The following is a 23,536-nucleotide window of genomic DNA, read 5'->3' as shown; positions in this document are numbered from 1 at the left end:
GTGCTTCAGTTATACTTATATACGCATTGTTTTTTAATATTCTTTTTCATTATGATTTATAATATGGTGTTAAGTATAGATCTCCATGCTATACAGTAGGACCTGTTGTTTGTAGTTTTTATTATTAAACAGAACGTTTCAGTTCAGTCCAGTTCAGTCGCTCAGTTGTATCTGACTCTGCAACCCCATGAATTGCAGCATGCCAGGCCTCCCTGTCCATCACCAACTCCTGGAGTTTATTCATGTACATCAAGTTGGTGATGCCATCCAGCCATCTCATCCTCTGTCATCCCCTTCTCCTGCCTTCAATCTTTCCCAGCATCAGGGTCTTTTTCCAATGAGTAAGTTCTTTGCATCAGGTGGCCAAAGCATGGAGCTTGAGCTTCAGTATCAGTCCTTCCAATGAATATTCAGGACTGATCTCCTTTAGAATGGACTGATTGGATCTCCTTGCAGACCAAGGGGCTCTCAAGAGTCTTCTCCAACACCACAGTTCAAAAGCATCAATTTTTCGGTGCTCAGCTTTCTTCACAGTCCAACTCTCACATCCATACATGACCACTGGAATCCTACATATATATGAGTGTATTTCCCCCGCTGCTGTGGGATAGAAATAAAAATTTCTCCTTTGTACATAAACAGTTTTCTTTGAACCGTCATTAAGAATCAGTATATTATAAACCAAAAATCTCCTAACTTTCATTTTTTTCGTTTTGATTCTACCTCATCATGTCATAAACTATGTCTTGACTGATGATCCAACCAAGGTATTATAAAACATTTTAGATAGGTGCCTTAGGATAGCAATTTATGAAATAATCTTTGAGATCAACTACTATGGATGGAAAATGCCAAAAGTCTTAGTACAAAAGTCCTAATAGATCATATCCTCTGTACACCTTGGGGAGGTAACTATAAATTTATTTTGATAGTGTCTATGTCAGTCAGTATTGTTTTATTTCTTTTTTATGCAAAAGACTGAGAATTAATATAAGTGAAAACCTGTGAGTACTAGAGCCAAATACAAAAAACAAAAAAAAAAAAAAAAAACCAGTTAATGTAGTCTGTGCATTTCTGTGTGAAAATAAGCCAAATTTTGTTTTCATCCTATATGGGAGGGAGAGGGGAAGAAAAATAGTAACCAAATATACTAACTCAGTTATCTTTTCAGAAACTGTAAGAGTATACATAGGGAAAATAATAAGAGGAAGAACATTCAGGCATTTGAAGGACTCTAAAAGGAAAAGCAAATGACAAGATAATGAGTTTTATGAGATAATACCATATTTTCCTGTATACAACAAAGTTATTCACGTAGCTTGCCGAGAACATTGTTTTCATTGCTTCCATTATAGCTGCCATGGTTTTGTACTGGTTCATTCACATTTCATCAACCAGGCCCTGTTTGTGTGCATAACCCTGTATCTATATGCAGATACCTGGGATCTGTTACTGACCTTCTTCTTACTGTGAGTGAGTAAATATATCTCCTTATCTGAACATTTAGAGAAGAGTTTGGTAAATAGTGCAAGATTCAGGAGGGAAGACATAAATCAAAACTAAAATCATAATTTCAACACCAGGAACTCTTGCTATATATTTTGTCATTCTTGGGCTTTACTCAAATGGTTAATGAGGTCTAAACTATTTTAAATGCTTGTCTCTAAAATCTAAGTGGGATGCAGCTACATTTGAGTAAAGAGCTATTAAAATGATGAAATCATTATATTGTATCCAAGGATAAAAGACATTGTAAATATTTAGTGAAAGACTAAATAAGTGGTCACAAACAACTTAAATGGATGACTATAGTCTATTCACTGGTTTATGGTTCTAATTGCCTGCAGGAAATGTCAAATTCAAAGATTTAGCTTTTGGATTTTTAATTTAACTAAAAGATGTGTAAAAGCACACTGTGATCTAGCTTCCTATTGGCGCCACATCTGTGTAGGATTATATACAAACAATATCTGAAGTAGCCTAGGCCTAACATAGGCTCACAGGCTCACTAGCTTGAATGCAATTAATTTTTTTTAAGAGACAAAAAACATGAGGGAAGACAAGTTGGAGAAGCATTGTTTTCAGCAATAATCTTACATATGAGGTAAGGCTCCAAGTTGCTAAAATGGAATCTGGAAATAAATAAATCATAATTGTTCTGAAAGTGATTAACGCTAGGCGACAGCCAATGTTCTTTTGATAAAATAGTACTTATTCTGATTCTACAATTCAGTAGACAGGAGATGGCTCACTGTTTGGTAATGAATTAACTCTTTCTTGGAGGGCTACAGTAATTTCAAAATATAAGCCACAAAAACCTCTAGGATGCCAGGAGATGAATGATGTCCATGGGTAGCAGACAATTACTCTTTTTCTATCACTGTCTCAAGTACCTCTTGCTTTTACTGTTTTTTTATCTGCAGATTTTGGTGGACTACATACTAAAAAATGTGATAATAAATAAATATAAGGCAGATTTCTCCCAAATTACTCTTTAATATAAGAACTTTGCCTTACATTCAGGTCTTTACAAGTTTTCTATATTATGGATGGTCTCTCAATTATTTATTTATTTATTAAATTTAAAAATCGTTATTTTTTCTTCCAGTTTTATTAAGACATAATTGACATAGAGCATTGTAAAAAATTGAGGTCTACAGAGGTGGTATGTTCTTTAACATAGGTCTTAGTAGTATTTTTTTAGACCTGTCTCCTCAGGCAAGAGAAACAAAAACATAAACAAATGGAACTACATCAATCTAAAAGGATTTTTGCCCAGCAAAAGAAACAAAACAAAAAGTACATCTACTAAATGGGGGAATATATTTGAAAACAATATATCAGAAAAGGGATTAATATCAAAAGTATAGCAAACAACTCATGCAATTCAACATAAAAAGCTCAATTAAAACATAGGCACAGAATCCAAATAGACATATTTCTAGAGAAGTCATATATATGGTCAATAGGGACATGAAATGGTGTTCAACATCACTAATCATCAGGGAAATGCAAGTCAAACAACATAAGATATCTGCTCACACCTGTCAGAATGGCTCCTATTAAATAGACAGTAAACAACAAATGTTGGTGAAGATGTGAAGAAAAGGGAACTCTCCTGAGTTTTTTATGGGAATATAAATTGGTACAGTCATTATGTAAAACATTATGGAGATTCCTCAAAAAGGTAAAAATAGAGCTATCATAAGACCCAGGAATTCCACTCCTGGGTATTTATCCAAAAATGTGAAAACACAAATTAGAAAGGATATATGTACTCTGTGTTCAACACAGCATTATTTACAACAGCCAAGATACAGAAGCAATCTAAGCATCCATCTAGATGAATGGATAAAGATGTGGTGTTATACACAATGAAATACTATTTGCCCTTAAAAGAGAATAAAATTTTGCCATTTGCAAAAACATGGATGAACCCAGAGGGTACTATGTTACATGAAACAAGTCAGACAGAGAAAGACAAATATTATATGAATTCATTTACATGTGGAATCTAAAAAACAAACAAATGAACAAAAGTAACAAAACAAAAACAGAATTATAGATACAGAGAACAAACAGGTGTTTGCCAGAAGGAAGAGGGGTGAATGGGTGAAAGAAATAGGTAAAGGAGATTAAGAGGTACAAACTTCCAGTTGCAAAATAAATGAGTCACCAATGTGAAATGTAAGATGTGGGGAACATAGCCAATAATTATGTAATATCTTTGAAAGGTGATTGATCGTAATGACTTATTGTGATGATTATTTTGCCTTTTATAGAAATGTCAAATCACTATGTTGTGTAACAGAAACTAGCAGAGCATTGTCAGTCAATTACACTTCAAAAACAAATAAACTCGTAGAAAAAGAGATCAGATATATGGTTACCAGAGGTGGGGGTGGGGGAAGGAGAATTGAATGAAGGTAGTCAAAGGGTACAGACTTCCCATTATAAGTACTAGGAATGTAACATACAACATGATAATTATAATTAACACCACTGTATGTCATATATGAAAGTTATTAAGAGAGTAAATCCTAAGTGTTCTCATCTCAAGGGAAACAATTTTTCTTTTTAATTTTGTATCTATAAGAGATGATGGGCATTCACTAAACTTATTGTGGTAATCATTTCACAATGTATGTAAGTCAAATCATCTTGATGTACACAAAATATTTTTTAATACTATGTAATAAGGTGGGACACAGGCAGAGAAAGTTCCTATAATTTGTCAAATGTAGTCATTAAAGTTGCAATTAGATCTTGAGAGTTCATGATTCCCGGAATACGAAATAGTAAAAAAAAATAAAACATGGAACAAAGCTGGGTCCCTGTCATCATATGGTATATTTACATGCCTTTTTTAGACACTCACCTCCTTATTCCACACCACACTCCCTAATCACAACATTGCCAAGCCCAGGCTGTTTCCTCGCACGGGCATAACTTAAATCCATCTAGAAAATGATTTGATCTGTAGAATGCATATCATTTTAAACTGGACAGAAGAATAAAGCCTTGGAGACAAAACAGAGTGTGGTTATAGTAGTCCAAGTTAAAAATGAGCAGAGCATTAGCAAGGGCTTGGCTGCTAGACTAGTGTGGTTATTAATGAACACATGCTTTTTCCTCAACTGGGGAACTGCTTCTACTGTTTGTGGTTATGGGAATAGGAAATGGAAGGAGACAATGCTTTACTGGCAGACACATTACTGACCCTTCAGAGGCAGCAAGAATAATGAGTAGAGAAGGTTTTAAAGAAGACAGTCCTGCCAACCAGAATAATTGCTGCAGGAAGTGCAGGATTCCTTGGACAAAATGGTGACTGGGTTGGGTCACGCTCTCTCAGAGTAGGATGGATCAACCAATGGTCTGGTGAGTAAAATCATCCTAGAATGTTGAAATCACTGGATACATAGTAAAGGCATCCTGATTCCTGTCCATTTGTGAGTCAAGGTAATTTGAGGGAACTAATCTTTCATGGGGTCGCAAAGAGTCAGACACGACTGAGCGACTGAACTGAACTGAACTGAATCTTTCACTTCACTTATGACATATCTTGACAGTCACTTGCTACTCACATATCTGATATGGTCCTGAGTTCTGACATTCATTCTGTGATCTGAGTATATCTCGATGTTTTAGTTTAATAAATATGGCTATCAAAATAATATAGAATGCAGTTTTTAGATTAGTATAACTCTCCAAGATAACATTTAAAATAAACAAAATGTTCAGGTTTGTTTTTTTTTCCTTAAATTACAGATTTTAGTAAATACTTTGGGCTGGAAAAAAAACAGCGCTAAATTTATGTTTTTAGATTCGATGTTTTGCTTTTTTCACATCTCTAAGTTGTTTACTTAGAATTAGATTCTTATGAAAAAAACATATTTGGAACTAGAGTCAATAAATATAATGGATGAAACAGATAAAGAAAGAATAAATAATGGAAGAGCATAAATAAAATTAAATGAGAAAGCAAACCATGTTGCTGTAGGCTAAATAATTTCTAGAAGCAGCTTCTCCTTGGGAGTTGGTGCTGTGTAGTGTTTTTCCTCCTTTCTCTTTCACTTTGACTTCAGGAGCCCAGAGAATAGCTCTGCCTGGGAACAAAAATACAATTAAGAGAGTCAGGCAGAGGGACAAACCACCTCTCACCTCTGACACTTGGAACTAGAGGCATAAGTGGATAACTTCTAAAGCAAGATGGGCTTTTGCAGAACGATGTTTTTGAGATGTTTAAAATTCTTCCACTAACAATATATTCTTCCACTTGTAATGTATTATTAAATTTTAGAGCAGAAATTTATCAAGGGTTTTTAGGGCTTCCAAAAAACAATTTGCTTCAATGAAACTGCCCCTGGAAAGGGTCATAACATTATCTGCAGACACTTGGGCAGCTTGCTCTGTAATTGTTTTAGAAAACCTTGCTTTCTGGAAAGAGAAAATAAGATGATCCTCTCAGGAGCTACGGGAAAAGAAAGCGAGGTACCTCAAGTGGGAGGAAATGGACACAGAAAGGAATTAGAAGTAGCCTTTCCCTGGATCTCTGCTTTTTCTGCAGTGAGCCCCACTACTACAACAAGGGGTGCTGGCTGCTCCTCCTGGCGATATTGTTGGCAGTCAGCTGCATGTCTGCACAGAGAACGCCACAGTCACAGCAAGATTGTTTCTGTGTTGAAAGAGCAGCAAACAACATCCCGGCAGTCCATCAGAAGAGATGGGATTTCCTATCGAAAGAGGAATGCTCAATTAGAAGGGTTTTGGGAACTTTTCCCTCTGCCATGAAACCTGGTGAATGGGTTGAGTTTCTCCAAAATTACTTGAAATTTAGCTGCTGGGAGGCTGCGCCGATCGTTCCAACTTTACTTTCAATTTTGCATTTTGTTGGATGCTTCCCTCAAGTCTTCCGGTGTACTTCTGTCATTCGTCAGAGCTGGAAGGTGTATTATTTGTTTTGACAGTCACCAGCCTATTTTGTCAAGCAGTACACACTACTGCTCCATTTGACAGGTGTTACTCTTAAAATCCTTCCGTTTCCTTTCTCCCTCTATGAGCGAGGCTTCTGTATCTGCTGTCTGGTTTACCTTCCCGAAGGAAGCACAGCACATTTTCTGGTTAATAAAAGCTTTGTCGCTACCTTTCAGTGACAGGTTAAGCAGCCGTTGGCCAAACAAACAAAAAAAAAAGTCTTTTTGTGATACAATAAAAATTTTGATGATGTGCTTAAGCTGGTATCCAGTGGAAGCCTTAAAAAAAAAGAATAATAATAAAAGAAAGGTAGTGAATGTAATGTAAATAGAGGCAAGGCAGTAGTGTCATTTCACCTACATTATACATATTGTGAGTACAGAGGTCAAACAAGCTTAAGTTTAGTGGCATGAGGTTTGGATAAAAGGAAATAAGCTGGATACCATGTTCCAACTCTCCCAGAAGAAAATGTGGCTGGAGATGGTGATGTAGAAGAGGACACCCTCTCAGGTAGAGAAGTCAGGCCTTTCAGAGGAAGATGGCATGTGAATTCATTTTTAAGTGCGAATAGTAATACAGACAAAAGAAAAGATGCTGCACAGCCTTCTGTATCGGTGTCAATACACAGGTGGGGATTTCATTTTGAGTATGCCAGTTATAGCCTATTATGAGACATCGGGGAATTACTTTCCCCTGATGTTCATGGTCCTTCACCATGAGCCGCTCAGTTCTCTAACTTCCTTTGCTGCTCGGACGCCACCTCCTCAGGAAGCCCTCTCTGATCAGCCCATCCAAGGACTTCTTTCCTGCTTCCTTGGCAGCTCTCTATCAAGCCCTGTTTTATGTTTCTTAAAAGAATGATTCAATTCCTGTCAGGAAGAAAAGCACATACTTATGTAATTATTTACTGTCAGTCTCTTCTCTTTTAGCAGTGCTCAGTAACACTCTACCCTACACCTAGTGGACTAAAATGAAACCCACGTGTAATCATGATTCTGTGATTCAGAAACTGAGTGGGCTCCTCAGAGATTCCTCCTCCGTGTTGTGTCAGCAGCTCTCACTCAGATGGCAGCGGGGCTGGAGGATCAGGGTGGTCGGCCTCCCGTGTTGGGGGCCTTAGTTCTGGGCTGCTGGATGGAGCCTCCTTCTCCAGATGGAGAGCCTGGACTTCTTCACCAGAAGGCTCGGGGTGGCAAAATAATGAAAGCAGCAGCTGCGACGTCTCCTAAAGCCTAGAACCTGAACAGCACAGAGTTACTTTTCCCACATGCCATTGCTCAAGTTAAGTCTAAAGCCAACCCATATCCCAAGGGAGAAAAAATAGGTTCCAATTTTTAACACGAGGTGTTGCATGCATGCACAGGCACAAGAGGAATCGTTACAGTCCGCTTTGCCAACTACTCATTACACCTCTTAGAATTTGAATTTCCAGATGGCATCATTTTGTTGTATGGAATCAAGAATATAGTTGCTCATTTATTATTATTATTCATTGTGTCTACATTGAAACAATGTTGAACACCATACCTACATATCCAAGACTGATTTTTTAACTAGGGTTTTTAATCTCTATCTAATAATAGAATAATATTTCTTCTTATATTCCCTAGTATTGCTTCAGAAACAATATACACAAATAAACCCATCTCTACTCTAATGTCAGCTTTTTCTCATAATTCTATTCTATAAATGCTATTATTTCAGACTTTTATTATCACCAAGTATTTAAAATATGGAGTTATACCTTTCTCTCTTCCTTTTAAAATCAGAGGGAAAGAGAACCACATTTGAAAACTGTCTCTACCTTTTACTAGCAGTGTGAACATGAATAAATCACTTAGTCGTTCTGATCCTACTTATTGATCACTTAAAATTGATATGATAATTTCATCTCAGGGTCATTGTGGGGATTAGCTATGAAAACACTTTGAAAAGTACTAAATAGATTAAGTACACACCAAATGCAAATTTCCAACTTCATGACATCTTTTCTGTAACGCTCACATGCGCCATACTTATTGCTAACATTTTCTGTACACACTACACCTCCATAGTTAGACAGTAAACTCCCTGAAGGCAGGGACTCCTCAAATTCTTGGCATAGGACCGCACACATTTAGAACTCCACCCATGATAAAGCCTGCCTGTTGACTCAGGTTAACATCGATTACAAAGTTTAAATACTATTTTGGGGGCAGTAAATGTGAACTCAGTGGCTTTTTGGAGTTTTCATCGTTGTTTTATGTCCTACTTTATGCTGTGTTCTCTATATGGCAAACTCTATTGAAAAGAAAACTATATAGGAAAACAAGACAGCTAGTTAGTGTAAAGGGGAGCAGTGGTTTTTACAGCCGGGGGAAGTTTTTCAAACCTGATGTCAGATGTTGGGTCAGTCTTGGGAGTTATATTCCTTTTAGTTTTATGTTAAGATCTTTATACCTCCTTTAAAAAAGTCTTTGCTATTGCAGCAATTATAATTTTAGGAAAAAAATTCAGAGACCAAATTTTTTTTCCCCCCTCTCTGAAATATGATTATTTCAATTACTAGGAGCAACAATTAATCACTAAGTGATTCATCAGCCTGCAGCTGGGGTTGGAGAGCTGACTTCCTTTCTTTATTCCCATTTTCTGCTCTGGGTGCAGCAAAGGTTCAGTAAAGCAAGTAACTTTTTCCTACCGTCAGTACCTTTCCTAATACTAGCAGGGAAGAAAATGTTGAGTATTTTTTCCCAAGTACATTTTCCCTTACACATTTCTGAAAGGAATTATAGAATTACAAGTGATGGTTCATTTTGTTGTAAGAATAAGGCATTATAGAATAAATGGTTTCTTAAAATTTGACTTAACTGTTCTTTGCAATTTTTCATTGCACAACTTGTGTTTGAAGAATGGCTAAATCACTCACTTCAAATGGATAATGATTTTCTATTTCTTGGCTACCTGGCATTTGAACTTCATGTGAATCACATATAAAATGCTAGATTCATGTCCATGGACAGAGAACAACTGTTAGCAAATTCATTAGTTGGATACTGTATATACTTTTAAAATTTCAACAAGCTATTTCCCCTGACTTCTAATCTGTGAAGTCAAAATTAATTTAGAAATGTATCTGATTCATGTGATTCTAGATTTATGCTATATTAGTATATACCCACCCACTCCAGTGTTCTTGCCTGGAGAATCCCAGGGATGGGGGAGCCTGGTGGCCTGCCATCTGTGGGGTCGCACAGAGTCGGACACGACTGAAGCGACTTAGCAGCAGCAGCAGTATATACCCATCTACCTAGTAATGAATCATCTTCAAATATTCCAGTGTTCTGATTACAAGTATGTTGCATTTCCTAGAATTCTGTGAAAGGATATTGTAACCTATTATGTCTTTCCTAGGAGGTGCCAGCAGGTTGGCCTGGGAATAGCATACTCACCTAGAAAGGGAGTAAATTCACTTAGAGCAAGGTTCTCAATTAAACAATCCACAGACTTAGAACTATCTACAAATGTCAAAGCATAATCTGTGTCATTGGGCATTTTCCATGCTCTTCATCAATTTCTCCAACATATTAAAATAAATGTTCTTGTACAAACCAGAATTTCTTTTCAGGGGAGGGCTGAATTGCTATCTATTTAATCACATTCATTTGCTCACTTAATTAAAGCCCAGTGTGCCTTGAAAATGTTAGCTACAAGATCTGTAGACTGAGGTTTTTTTTTTCTCTCTCACTCTCTTTAATGTAAGTGAAATCATAATTAGTATATGTTCGTAATTTTATATGTGACAAAAACATGGAAGGTTCTGAGATGTTACTCTCTCTGTATGCCACGTTAGCATGCCACAGTTCTTGGGTGCTGGCAGAAGACAGGAGGCTGCAGAAGAAAAGGTGTTTATTACTCACAGCAATAGCAGTTGTCAGCATGTGTGGTGGTGTCCCATAAGACAGCGCAGACTGAGCCACGTGCCTGCACCCACACAGTGGTTTGCGTGACAGGAGTGGGATTCCAACCTCAGGGAACTGAATCTTTTATAATGGGCAGTAAACCTGTCTGACCTTTGCCTCCAGGGGAAAAACTATCTTTGGCATACTGAGCAATAAACATTCAAGATCTATGGAGACTAGTCTTCTAATGGTATCTACCTCTCCATCCGAAACTGTCTTGATAGCTGGAAAATTTTCCTCGGAGTACAACCCTCTGTCAGCCACATGATTAATCTGGCTGATAGAGATTAGGACTAAATCTGTTCAATTTGGCTCATATCACATCTCGTTAAGGCGGATATCAACAGGACTCTGAGCAGCTGGATGAGGAAATATGCATTATTACCCTCAACTGTCCCTCAACCAGCTGAACAAATCTCATAAACCATCTGGATCTACCTCAGAAATCTAGGTGGTTTTTTTATTTTCCTTTAATTCCACATTGACTTTTCAAATTGTCCCATGGCCTTAGTCCAGATAAGCAGGAGTTTTAGAAATTACACAGACTTTTCCTTGGCACTCAAGGAGCAAATTTAGGGGCAATATCATCTATCACAAGCTTGATCACTGAGTTACTACTAATCTGAATACATTCCAGGACTGCGGCAGTGCCTTTGATCACCTCAACTAATATCGAAGACAAATTTTATATCACTTTTTATAATTGGACAACACATATTGTAGGGAAAGCTGACTGCAATGCGGTGGGTGCAAGTATAAGTCAGTTCCCCATCCAGGAAGCTTCCCAAGTCATCATTTTGGGAAGATGGTACAGTCATTCAAGGCCTACATTATCCTAGGGGCATTTTCCTTAAAAACTTGGAGGTCTTTGATGACCATTCCTAAGGTTATAATCAACATTTAGGGGAGAGAAGCTAATGTTTGGGTTTCCACACAAGACATATAGTCCTAAGGGTACATATGCCCTAAAAGAAATGCTACTGGACTCACTAAAGAGGGTCTACATCAGCCATCCCGTGTTTCTGGCACCACGTACTAGTTCCGTGGAAGAAAACTTTTCCACAGATGTGGCAAGGGCGGGGGGCATGGGGGTGGAGGGGATGATTCAAACACATTACATTTATTGTGAACTTTATTTCTCTTATAATTACATCAGCTTCACCTCAGATCATTAGGCACTAGATCACGGAGGTTGGAGACCCCTGGCCTACATCATCTAGGAACATAAGTTGACTCTGTTCCAAGGTGGCCTCATACCCAGCTAGGAGACTTTAGGGTTCTCAATTCAGTTTGAAAAACTGAGTCTAGTTATTGTTTTTGAAGGTGATGCCTAAGGACAGTGAGCCCACTCTCTCCTGCTTATCTGCCTCATCAGCTGGGCAGCTTTTATACACTCTGGAGCATCACTGAACTACAGTACTTGTCACAGGGTGAAGTGAATACTAAAGGCATTGACAGGAATTTTATTGTGAATTGTAGAGAATAGGACTGTTATCTGCCCCTTTGGTAGACTTTTTGGTCATTTTAAGAAATTTGGCAATCAGATGGTACCAGACCTGCTTGCTGGGGAATAACAGATCCTGAAATCAATTAAATTTAAGTGCTCATTAATTTGGGAGCGATGCATTTTTCTTGAGGAAGACTCTAGGGAGAGCCTGAAAGAACAAAAAAAAAAAAATCATAATGTCACTTTCTCATCCATGCCTCCCACAGTCTAAGATGTTCCATCTGCAGGTTTCAGAATGATGCTCTTCCTCCACTGCCATAAAATATCTATGTCACATTACAATAGCTGCAACTTCATCTTTTCTCAACTATTCCCTACTCACACTCAGAAGGGATAGATGCAAAAGTGACAAAGGCAGTTTAATAGAATTTACAGAGCCCTGTTGTGTCTCTCGCTCTGACCAGTTGTGGTCTACTGTAGGGGATCGTGGCAAGCAATGTTCTCAACCAAGTGGTCATTATTTTTGTGTCTTAGCTATGTCACTGTTATCATGAGGCATCTCTAGATAGAGGGTACCCTTCTTTGCCAGGGATTCTGCTCAGCAATATCATCAGTCATGGAGGTCAGTTGGGAGAGACCATGCAAAGCTCCCTGGATAGCTTCCAACCCACCCTTTTGGTCTGCTTCCCATCAAAGGATGAGTGTTTTTAAACTAACCAATATAATGTTACAAACAGAATGCCCACTTGAGACGTGTACAGTCTTTAATACTCAAATTGTCAGTCGCTCAGTTGCGTTGGACTCTTTTCAACCCCCTGAACTGTAGCCTGCCAGATTCCTCTGTCCGCGGAATTCTCCAGGCACAAACACTGGAGGTATAGCCATTGCCTTCTCCAGGGGATCTTCCCAACACAGCGATCAAACCCAGGTCTCTCTCACTGCAGGTAGATTCTGTACCATCTGAGCCACCAGGGAAGCCCAATAATATTCAAAGAATTCTGTAAATTGTTGAATCTCTCTGTGAGGAGTAGCAAAGAGAAGGTAGTTTTTCCTTCATTGCCAGAGGGTTTGAGAGCTTTGATATACACTCACACAATCCCAAGATACTCCTTGGCTATCAAGCCTCTAAATTATGTTGGAGTTTATCAGCCACTCTTGCTGGGAGAAATGTGGTAACACTGAAGTTAAGGCTGTTCACACTGAAGCCTCAAACTTGCTGACCCGCAGGTTGTCATCTATTTAGTGAAAATTTCAGACTTCATATGATAGAGATATTAGTGTTATCTGGGCCATGCCCTGAAGGAAAAGACAGGGGAGCTTAGGTACCCCTTGGGGGGGGCTGTAAATGTATATTTGAAGGCCTTGCTGAGTGAAGGGACATTGGTCTTGAACCTTAGGTGACAGCAGGATGGAAAAGATGGTGTTGCCAATGTCTAACACAGTATGCCAATGAATTTATTTGCAGGGCTATAGTAGCAATAACAAGATTCAGTTGGTAATAAGCCACCATAAGACTCCATCTTCCATTATGATTTTTCACTGGCTACACAGGATTGTTGTGTTGATTTTGTGATCCATCCTTGCTGTTTTTAAGACCTTAAGACTGTGATTTCTATTTTTTATCCTTGGATTATATATTGTTTCTGTTGGACCACCTTGGAGTGGATAGGCAGAGGAGTTTGGAAGTGATTTACATGCTCCATAGTGATTTTCTATATATGACACCTCCTAATTGGAAGAATATATTCTGGATTTTATAAGTATTCACAGTAAACACATATAAACTAATATAATCGTACATTTAGGAGCAGAAATCACAACAGTACATTGAATTGATCAAAAAGGCCACATCCACAAGGACATATTAACTCTCTTTACACAATGTGTACTTCGTCCAAATTGCAATACCTGAAACTGGGTATCCCTGTAACTATAGAACCAGGAGGAACTGGGACTCGGTTACCCTTCTCCCAGGGCTTCCCAGGTAGCTCAGTGGTGAAGAATCGGCTTGCCAATGCAGGAGTCTCAGGTTCAAGTATTCTTGCCTGGAAAATCCCACGGACAGAATAGTCCACGATGTTGTAAAGAATCAGACACGACTTGGCAACTGATCATGCATGCACTCTTCTCCAACAGAATCACACACATTTGAATTTCTTCCTTCCTCCAAATTCCCCTGTAGACTTGGATATGTATAGCCTTTGGTTTTTCACAGAACTGGGGACATCTAAAATTCATCCAAAATCACCTTTCTCTTTAAAGCGGTTGAAATCAGGTTAATCAAGAGGGTGGAATCAGAGAGTCTGGGGTAAACAAAAGTCAGGTCATGTTTACTTTCAGTTGTGAGCAGAGTGGTGCCTACATACAGCTCAACCAAATGAAGCTTCAATGTTTTCAATCCACCCAAAGTCATAAACGAGGCCAAGTTTATAACTACTGACACCAACTATTTTAGCTTTGGGGAAACTTTGATCCAACTGCCATAGTCACATTGCCTGGTTGAGGCTGTGAGATTTATTCTACTTGGCTGATGTGGTTGTTACATACACAGAGGAAACATTTTGGATTCTACCTTAATCGAGAACATCTGAAGTTGCATTGTGAAAATAACAACTTAAGTTCTTGCCCAGTTTCAATGTAAGGCCTAAGGGAGTTTTCCAAGGTGGCATCCTTGCTGAGCAAACTTACCAGGTTTCTTTGGGTCCATTTCTTATTCATTAGTGAGTCACTTTCATCAGCATTGTAAAGCTCACCCAGGGCAGTTAGAGCCCAAATCTTTGTCAACGCTGCATCTATGGTTTCCCAAAGGAGTTTTCTTTCTCACCAGGAATTCCCCTCATGGTAGCAAAGGCCCAGTGCACAAAGCCCTGAGACCATTTATTGTGATCTCTGAAAGGATCTAGTGTTGGCCTGCTAGATTGTAGAAAGGATTAAGCCATAAGTAACCCTTCTATAGCCAGTCTGCCTTAACAGCCATCACATGCCCGAAGTCAAGTATTATATCCCCATGTCTCATCTCCTTAGCCAAGCCAACCAAATTCTAATGGTTTGTCTGCTTTTCCCCTCTGTGGTAATGAAGTCTCTTCAGTCCATTTCTTTGGAACGAATGGTGGTAGAAATTTCTGCCTGAGGATGATCCAGCTGAGAAACTTCAGTTTTTGCTCTTAGAAGAGAATAAGCAGTACCTTCGGCATCATTTGAGGTTGTGTTTACATTTACCTCCTAGTGCTCGACCTGAAACCATCTCCACAATTCCTGTTAATTAAAAGGAAATATAATGCAGGATTTTTTTTATACCCACTTGATCATACATGAACTTTCCTCTTCTCCTTTTAACCATCCCACAAGACCTTTATCTTTATTCCTGCAGAAAGCCATATCTCTGCCAGCCTCTCATCCATCAGAAAATTGGAGGGGTTTGAGGTTTTACTTGACTAGCAACTTACTCTCTGTTATAGATTTTCAGAGAACACAAAAGTAAATAAGTGAAAAAACAACCCCCTGGGATAAGAGACAAAGGACTTAATTTCTACTGACAGTAGTAGCCAGAGTGTCAGAATTCACACAGGTTCCCCAAGTTCCAATTCCCATAGTGCAGCACGAAGAGATTCAGTTGACATCTTGCACATGGTTACAATATGAGACAAAACATGAGTCAGAGAAACCAAACTCTCTGGAATAAGTAAAAGATATGCCTGCTTTCTACCCAAAGACAAACATGTTTTCATCACACTGGACAGCAACCTAAACAAATAAGAACAACAAAAACAATGAAACACGTGAGTGAATCTCTCAGTTGTGTCCAACTCGGACTATACAGTCCACGGAATTCTCCAGACCAGAATACTGGAGTGGGTAGTCTTTCCCTTCTCCAACGGGTCTTCCCAACCCCGGAATCAAACCCGGGTTTCCTGCACTGCAGGTGGATTCTTTACCAACTGAGTTATCTGGGAAGCCTGAAACAAAACCCAGAACAAAAAATAAACCTGCCTTTTGCTCCAGGGGGAGAAACTATCTATCTCCTGATGCTGTTTGCTATACTAACATTCTTGAAATAATAATCCAGAACAAAGGCCTAGGCCTCTGCTCAGAAGATGTGCAGAAATGTGAGAAATTCATGGATAACTGTGTTTCCATATGAAAACGTAGTAAAGGGCATTTTCTGTCTGTGTTTTTGTTTCTGTCTCTGTCTCTTTTCTCTTACAGATACATAAACACACACATATATCTCAAATGTTGAAGAAAGTTTTTGGCAGTATCTTATAGCTTTAAAATAATTCCCATAAGTTTTACAATAAAATATCAGAATGTTCATATGATATGAGCCTCAGTATTTCTTTAACAGTTGACAAAGCTTAAAAACCTCTTTTTCTGGTAATTGTTAATGGGAAATGGAATGAATTCTAACTATCTTAATTACACAGATAAGAAGGATGTTTTCAGAGGATAAATGGGAGTCTCACATGGGGCAAAATACAAAGTCAGAGAATTAGGAACATTGCGTACAGCTCAGCAGATATCAAGCTGGGGAAACTGACTGGAATGAGAGAGTGTGGCAAATATTTGAAAAAAGAAAACAATTTGAGTTAAATATATAAATGAAAAGAAATGCCGTCAGTTAAGGTGATGGAGGAGGAGTGACTGAAAGGCAGTCCCGCTTCACTGGGCAAGGTAATAGTCTGCTCAGAGTATTCTGGACCCTGGAATTTTACAGAGTAAAGATTTAAGGTGGCTATAAAAGCATGAATTGTAGTGGTTGACACAGGAAGGATGAATAAGGATATCAATCGAAGCCTATTCAATGTAAGGAAAATCTGGCAGTGTTTCAGAGATGATGAGAGCCTAAACTATATATGGAAGAACAAAAATTCCTCTTGGAATTTGTCAGTACAGAAGCCATTTAACTCACGTGGAAGTGAAGGTCTTTGGGACAGCCAGCTATTTCACAGGACATAAAGATCTTCTCTAGTGGGAGGTAACAGATATAGCCCTCCCAGCTCCTGTCTGAAGATATATGCAGCACAAGTTTAGAAAAATGCTTATTATTATATTATTTTTATTGTGCCATAAATATTCATAGCATCATACCACAGAGGAAAATTGTGCCAAAGGAGAGATAGAATTCCAGAATCAATGAGCTTATGGAGCAATGTAATATGCAGAAGGAACAGAAGGAGAAATGTAATATACTGACTTTTAATTTTTATTTGAGACTGGTGCTCACGGCGATCTAAAGCCAGCCTCATTAGCAGAGGAGCAAAATAAATTATATCAGTACAGGAGGGAAGCAATACTACAAATTCCAAACTCTAGGCTTGACAGACTTATTTATTGCATAAATATGATGAAAATGTAACTATTACCATTTATAATTATGCTGTGCAGTCAGGTCTTACTTTCCCTTTGTAAAAATGCACACATGTAATGTGCAAGAGACATTGGATAAGGCCAGTTTAATTATCCTTTCAAGAACAAATAACTTGTACAGCCAAGAGTATGACACAGGGTGTACTCATAAGACTCACTTCCTTTTAGATATTCTCACCTGGGCCTGCCTTGAAAGTGAGAATTAAAAGGGGCAAATGCAGAAGTTAATACATTCAGACTGTCTTCTTAAAATGCATTTTATATCTCAAGAATAAACCCATAATGAGAAACATTTCATTTGACTTAGCTTTCTCAAAAGTCACCCACCGCAATTGCTTCAAATCATGCCACCTATGCAGTTTATCTTGCAACAAAATCTAAATTAATTTGTATCTGTATTACAGAAGGTAAATGCAGCTGGAAGCTAGGCCTGTGAAAATACATTTGTGTACCTTGTCATATACACAGCAAAGCAGATCTTCCATTTTGAATTCCAACTTCAAGATCCAGTTCTATCCGTAGCTTTGTGTAGACATGAGCATACAATGGAATGGACTGAATTCTAAGTATGTGAATCCAGTTGATTTTATTTGCAATGTCTCTGAAAACCGCTGGAGGAAGGAGCATTGTCAAATAAATAAATAATAGAATAGCTAATATCAGGCGTGAGTTAAACATTTATATGCAATTTCTTATTATCACCACAGTTCTATGAAGCAGGTACTATTATCTATTATCTCTATATATGTACATGAGGAAAAGCAGATTTTGAAAGTTATATAACTTTTCTGAACTCATAAGCCTGCTAAAAGATAGTATCAGGACTTGGGCCAACTTCTCTATGAGCTTCGAGTCCAAGATCTATACATGATCTTGAGAAACACTTAAATATAGTCTAGGATTCTACAAAGAATGAATCTAAAATTGATTAGAGAAAAAGATGAGGCATAAAATTCAGTTAACTCAGTTTGTTAGAACATATTATTAAAAATCTTTCGCTATGTTTTGTTTTGTTAAAAATATTTCTCCCACATTGGGAAGTTATCTTTGTCAAGAATCCTGAGTCACAGAGTGTAAATCCAACCTGGGAAAGTGCCCTGCAAACACAAGTTGCTACAGGTGGTTCAGGATGAAACATCATCTTCTTTTGGAATCTCATATTCAGTCCATTATTATAATTTCAATGGTATTGTCCATATATCAGTGTTACAGCTGAATATCTCAGCCATACTTTATTATAAAAATTTTTCTTGTTAAAGAAATACCTTATGTAGGTTTCAAGTTAAATATAAGGTCAATGTTTAGGGCATATCATTGAATATAGAGCAGTAATACTTAGAATTTCAATAAATATTGATCAGTAATAACAGTTTTTTAATATTGCACAATGACTTAATAAAATGTTTGCATGATTTATATAATAAATGCAGATAAAATCTGGACAAATACATGATTTAATTCTGTTCTAATATGTCAATTATTTTCCTGTGAAAATAAAATGAACTCTGATTAAAATGTTAATGGAATAAATTAATCACCACTTCATATAAAAGTTAAAAGATAAAGTATTAAAAATAACTATAATAATTTGCTAATGGATACACAAGATAAAAGATGCAAGTTTTAGCATCAAAATGATAAAATCCATGTGTGCATGGGTGGGATAGTAAAAGTGTAAAGCTTTATTTTGCATTTAAAGCTAAGTTGTTAAAGCTTAAAATAAACCATTATAAACATGAGATATTTTTTGTAAGCCTCATCGTAATCACAAAGCAAAAACCTATGTAAATACGTGAAAGATATAGAGAAGGGAATCTAAGTGTGCCACTACAGAAAATCGTCATATCACAACAGAAGAGAGCGAGAGAAGAAGAAAGAAACAAAGGAATTACAAAATACTCCCAAAACAGCTAATAAAATGCCAAAAATAAGTCCTTACCTTTTTAATTATTATTTTAAGTGTAAGTGGACTAAATTCTCCAATTAAAGGGCACAGAATGGCTAAATGGATTTAAAAAAATGCAACATTCAACTATATGATAACTATAAGAGGCCTCAGCTTTAAGGACATAGAAAGACTGAAAGTGAAGGGATAGAAGATATTCCATGCAAATGAAACTGAAAAGAGGGTAGGCGTAGCTATATTTATATCAGATAAAATAATCTGTAATAAGAGGTAAAGGAGGTCATTATACAGTATCAAAGGGGTTAACCCAATAAAAGGATATTACATTTGTAAATATCTATGTACCCACATTGGAATTTTTAAATACATAAGGCAAGCATTGACAGCTCTGAAGAGAGAAATAGAAACCAATATAATAATAGTAGAGGACTTTGATACTCTGCTTTCAATCATCCAGACCAAAAAATATCAGTAAGGAAACAATGGACTTAAACTACACACTAGACCAGATGTCTAACAGACATATACAAAGCATTCCACCCAAAAGCAACAGAATAGGCATTCTTCTCAAGAGCTCATAGAACATTCCCCGGGACAGGTCATGTACTGAATCTGAAAGAGGCTGGAGCACCTGTGCAGACATGATGAAGCAGGAAAAGGGGATCTGCCTAGGATCACGGTGGAGTGGGAGGACAGACTCACATCTGGCCATGGACAGAGAAGGATGCCACCGGCTGATCTGAGGGGAAGCTCTACGAGCTGCAGGTGGGCACTGCTGTAGACAACAGGCTGGCTGCTGCAGAATCAGTGAGCTAAAGTGGGTAGAAGGTGAGGCTTTGTGAAGCAGCTGGAAAGGAAAGCAGATTCTACTTTATGAGTGGAACACTAAACCAGGCTAGAAAAAGTATAATTAAGGAATCTAATGTAAAGCACCAGGGATTAATTAAAATATTCAAACTTTCTGAAGAAAATGAAGTAGATGACACCGAGGCAAATATGAGCAAAACAAATTTTTTTTTTTTAAAGGACCTTAATAAAGCTGCAGGCACTGCCAAGAGCAGGAAGGTTTTTTTGAGCTTACCTGAAGGCACTTTACTGTTTGAGCTACTGAAGCGACTCAGCACACATATGCACAACGGCACTTAGTAAGGAATTTAAGATGGGAATGAATTTACCAACATCTCAGGAATTGTCACTTTTTAAAAGGCAAGTGAATGAGAATACCTTGCAGGCCTCAGGTTTCATGGCATCAGGCATAATGATTCCCACTGTGGCACTGCACATGATGGAACTATTTGACACATCTATAGAGAAGCTAAATGGTGTCTTCACTGTGAAGGTCTGGTGCATAAATTTTATAATTATCCTGTTGTACTAGAAGCTGAAAAGGCAGGGAAATCACAAATGTTTGATGGGAAAATCACCAGTAAATATATGGAATTGTCAACGAATGAAAATATAATCACAAAACAGAGATGTAGGAACTGGCCAGAAATTGAACTAAATTTTGTACCCCATCCAAGGAAAATGGAATTGCAATTGAAATGTAAAGGACTTCCTATCTGTAAAGAAGGAAACATGAGATTTGGTTGGCAGAGAAGCATTTTGAAACAGATCACCAGCCCAGGTTGGATGTATGAGACAAGTGCTCGGGCCTGGTCCACTGACCCAGAGGGATCAGGTAGAGAGGGAGGTGGGAGGAGGGATTGGGATGGGGAATACATGTAAATCCACGGCTGATTCATGTCAATGTATGACAAAAACCACTACAATATTGTAAAGTAATTAGCCTCCAACTAATAAAAATAAATGAAAAACAAAAACAAAACGTTTACTGCAGAAGACTACCCTAGGTGGTTGAATTAGTTAGAAGATTTTATAAGGACATGCTTTTTGTAATCAGAAAGTGTCAAGTTAACATATTCCCTATTATTATTTTTAAAAAAGAAGACTCTTAATTCATATTGGATGAAATCCATGCACTTATACAGAATTTAAAATATTTTTGAATCTTCATTATGACTAGACCTTGCATTTAGTTAAAAGAGGCAAGCAACCTGAAATCAAGTATTAACCTTACTGCCAATAGATGGTCCTCTGGGAATAGACTGAGGCCCTGAGTACAGATAGTTGTTTCCCAATCTAAGCTTATTCTAGGAAAGCTTACTTTCATCTGCAGTTTTAGTTCAGGAAGACAAAGAAACAATAAATGGCATTTCTATTCCTTTAAAAAAAATTCTTGTCTTTTTCCTCTAAAACATATATATATATATTTTTTTCCTTTGTGCCTTTATGTTTTGGTAGCTAAGTTCTACCTGACTGCTCATTAAGTTTACTTGAAAAGAACAACAATCTTACTATGTATTTAAATTGTTCTGCTAAAAGTTCAGGAAAAAAATATTAAGCACAGTGTTTACTGTACTAGTAATACTTTACAATGTAGTAGTCATTTTTGTTTACATTTTGAAACTGAACCCAGAAAGAAAATAGCCCATTCATTATAAGAAACCTTTCAGAGTTCAGATTACAGTTTTTTAACAACCCCTTCATTCTCTCTCTTCTGTGAATACTAGGAGGATATCAATAATATATTAGCTTTAAATAGGAAAGAGTTCAAAAACTACATAATGAATTAGACTGTGAAGCAAAAGGCCCATGTTCCACGCCCAGATTTACAGCTAATACTGGTCTGGGCCTCATTTGTGAGATCACAGTACTCACTAACAAACCTCATTCTTGCCTTCCTGCAGTGTGAAGAAACCATACAAATAACTATGAAATAAAGCCCTTGGCTGTCCTTCAGTGTTCCAGCACGGTCATGGAATCTCCATCTGTGCATAGGGAGGTCTGGTGCTTACTAGAGGGTTGGAAATAATCACAGAAGGGGCCAGACTTGGACCCAGCTCAGTTCGAAGGCTCTGCATAAAATGAGAAAAGGGTTTCTGTGAATGTAAGGATCAGTTTAGAAAACTCACAAGGTTCATGAACAAAACCACATGGTCTCTGAGGTAAAACCTCAAAGTTTCCCAGGAGTTCTTGGACTAGGATTTGTTCATCCATGACTCTACTATAAACTTGCTCAGTCCCTAAATGAAAACAATTCTTCCAAAATTTCCTTCAATCTCAAAATTTATATCTGTGCAAAATTTCATGATTCAGGAAGATTCTGTGCTTCTGACGACCTCCCTGAGATTCAGGCAGCCCTCACAAAGGGAGATATAAGCACTGATCAGTTGCCTCTAAATTTCCAGAGAACAGAGGTCTGTTCTTAGCATAAGAAGCCCAATCACCCAGGGGCCTGTGTGGAAACAGCCAATTGAGAGGTGCCCAGGCTTTATGTGAAAGAGGTTCATTCGTTACCTTGTATCCTACAACCTTGTTATAATCACATATTAATTCCACATATTTGGATTTTCTGAACAACTGTCTTCTATGAACAAAGGCAGTTTTATTTCTTACTTCCCATGATGTATATCTCTTATTTCCTTTTCTTATTTCATTAGCTAGTACTTCCAGTAGAATGATGAAAAAGGGTTAGTTGGGAAAATATCCTTGCCTTGTACCAGAGGGAAAGATTTGATACTAGCTGTAGGTTTTTGATTGAGAGTATTTATTAAGTTGGGGATATTATTCTCTATCCCTAGTCTGCTGAGTTTTTATCATGAATGGGTGTTGGATTTTACCAAATGCTTTCCTACATCTAATGATAAAACCATGTGTTTTTTTGGTTTATTGATGTAATTGATTACATTAATAATGCCTTTGTCTGATTTTGATATTAGTGTAATCCTGGCCTTAAAGAATGAATTAGATTGTACTACATCTGTTTCTATCATCTGAAAACAACTTTAGAGAACTAGTGCAAATTCTTCCTTAAATGTTTGATAGAATTCGCTGGTCTGATGCTTTATGGAAGGTTATCAATTATTAATCAACTTCTGTAATAGATTTAGGTCAACTCAGATTGTTTCTTCTTGGATGAAAATTGGATCTTTCAAGGAATTTGCCCATTCCATCTAAGTTATCATATATGTAGGCATAGAGTTTTCCATTGTATTCCTTTAGCTTTCTCTTTTTGTCCTTTTATACAGTTCATGATGTTCTCACAGCAAGTTTACTGGGTGGTTTGTCATTCCCTCCTCCAGTGGATCACATTTTGTCAGAACTCTCTACTATGCCCCGTCCATTTTGGATGGCCCTACATGATATGTCTCATAACTTCATCCAGTTATGCAAGCCTCTTCACCACAGGCAGTGATCCATGAAGTTGAGATTCCAGTATTTTGGTCATCTGATGTGAACAGCTGACTCATTGGGAAAGTCCCTGATGCTAGGAAAGATTGAGGGCAGAAGGAGAAGAGTGTGTTGGAGGACAAGATGGTTGGATGGCATCACCCATGCAAT

At 37.7% G+C, this 23,536-nt stretch overlaps 1 pseudogene; it reads left to right on the top strand.

Moving 5' to 3' along the window:
• Positions 1-22,404, top strand: part of LOC139029723 (activator of 90 kDa heat shock protein ATPase homolog 2-like) — a 31,331-nt pseudogene extending 8,927 nt beyond the window's left edge.
• The last annotated feature ends 1,132 nt before the right edge of the window (positions 22,405-23,536 follow it).

This window comes from Odocoileus virginianus, chromosome 19, assembly GCF_023699985.2.
Source record: "Odocoileus virginianus isolate 20LAN1187 ecotype Illinois chromosome 19, Ovbor_1.2, whole genome shotgun sequence".
NCBI lineage: Eukaryota > Metazoa > Chordata > Mammalia > Artiodactyla > Cervidae > Odocoileus > Odocoileus virginianus.
The sequence above is the reverse complement of the archived record's forward strand: the minus strand, read 5'-3'. Positions and strand labels throughout refer to the sequence as shown.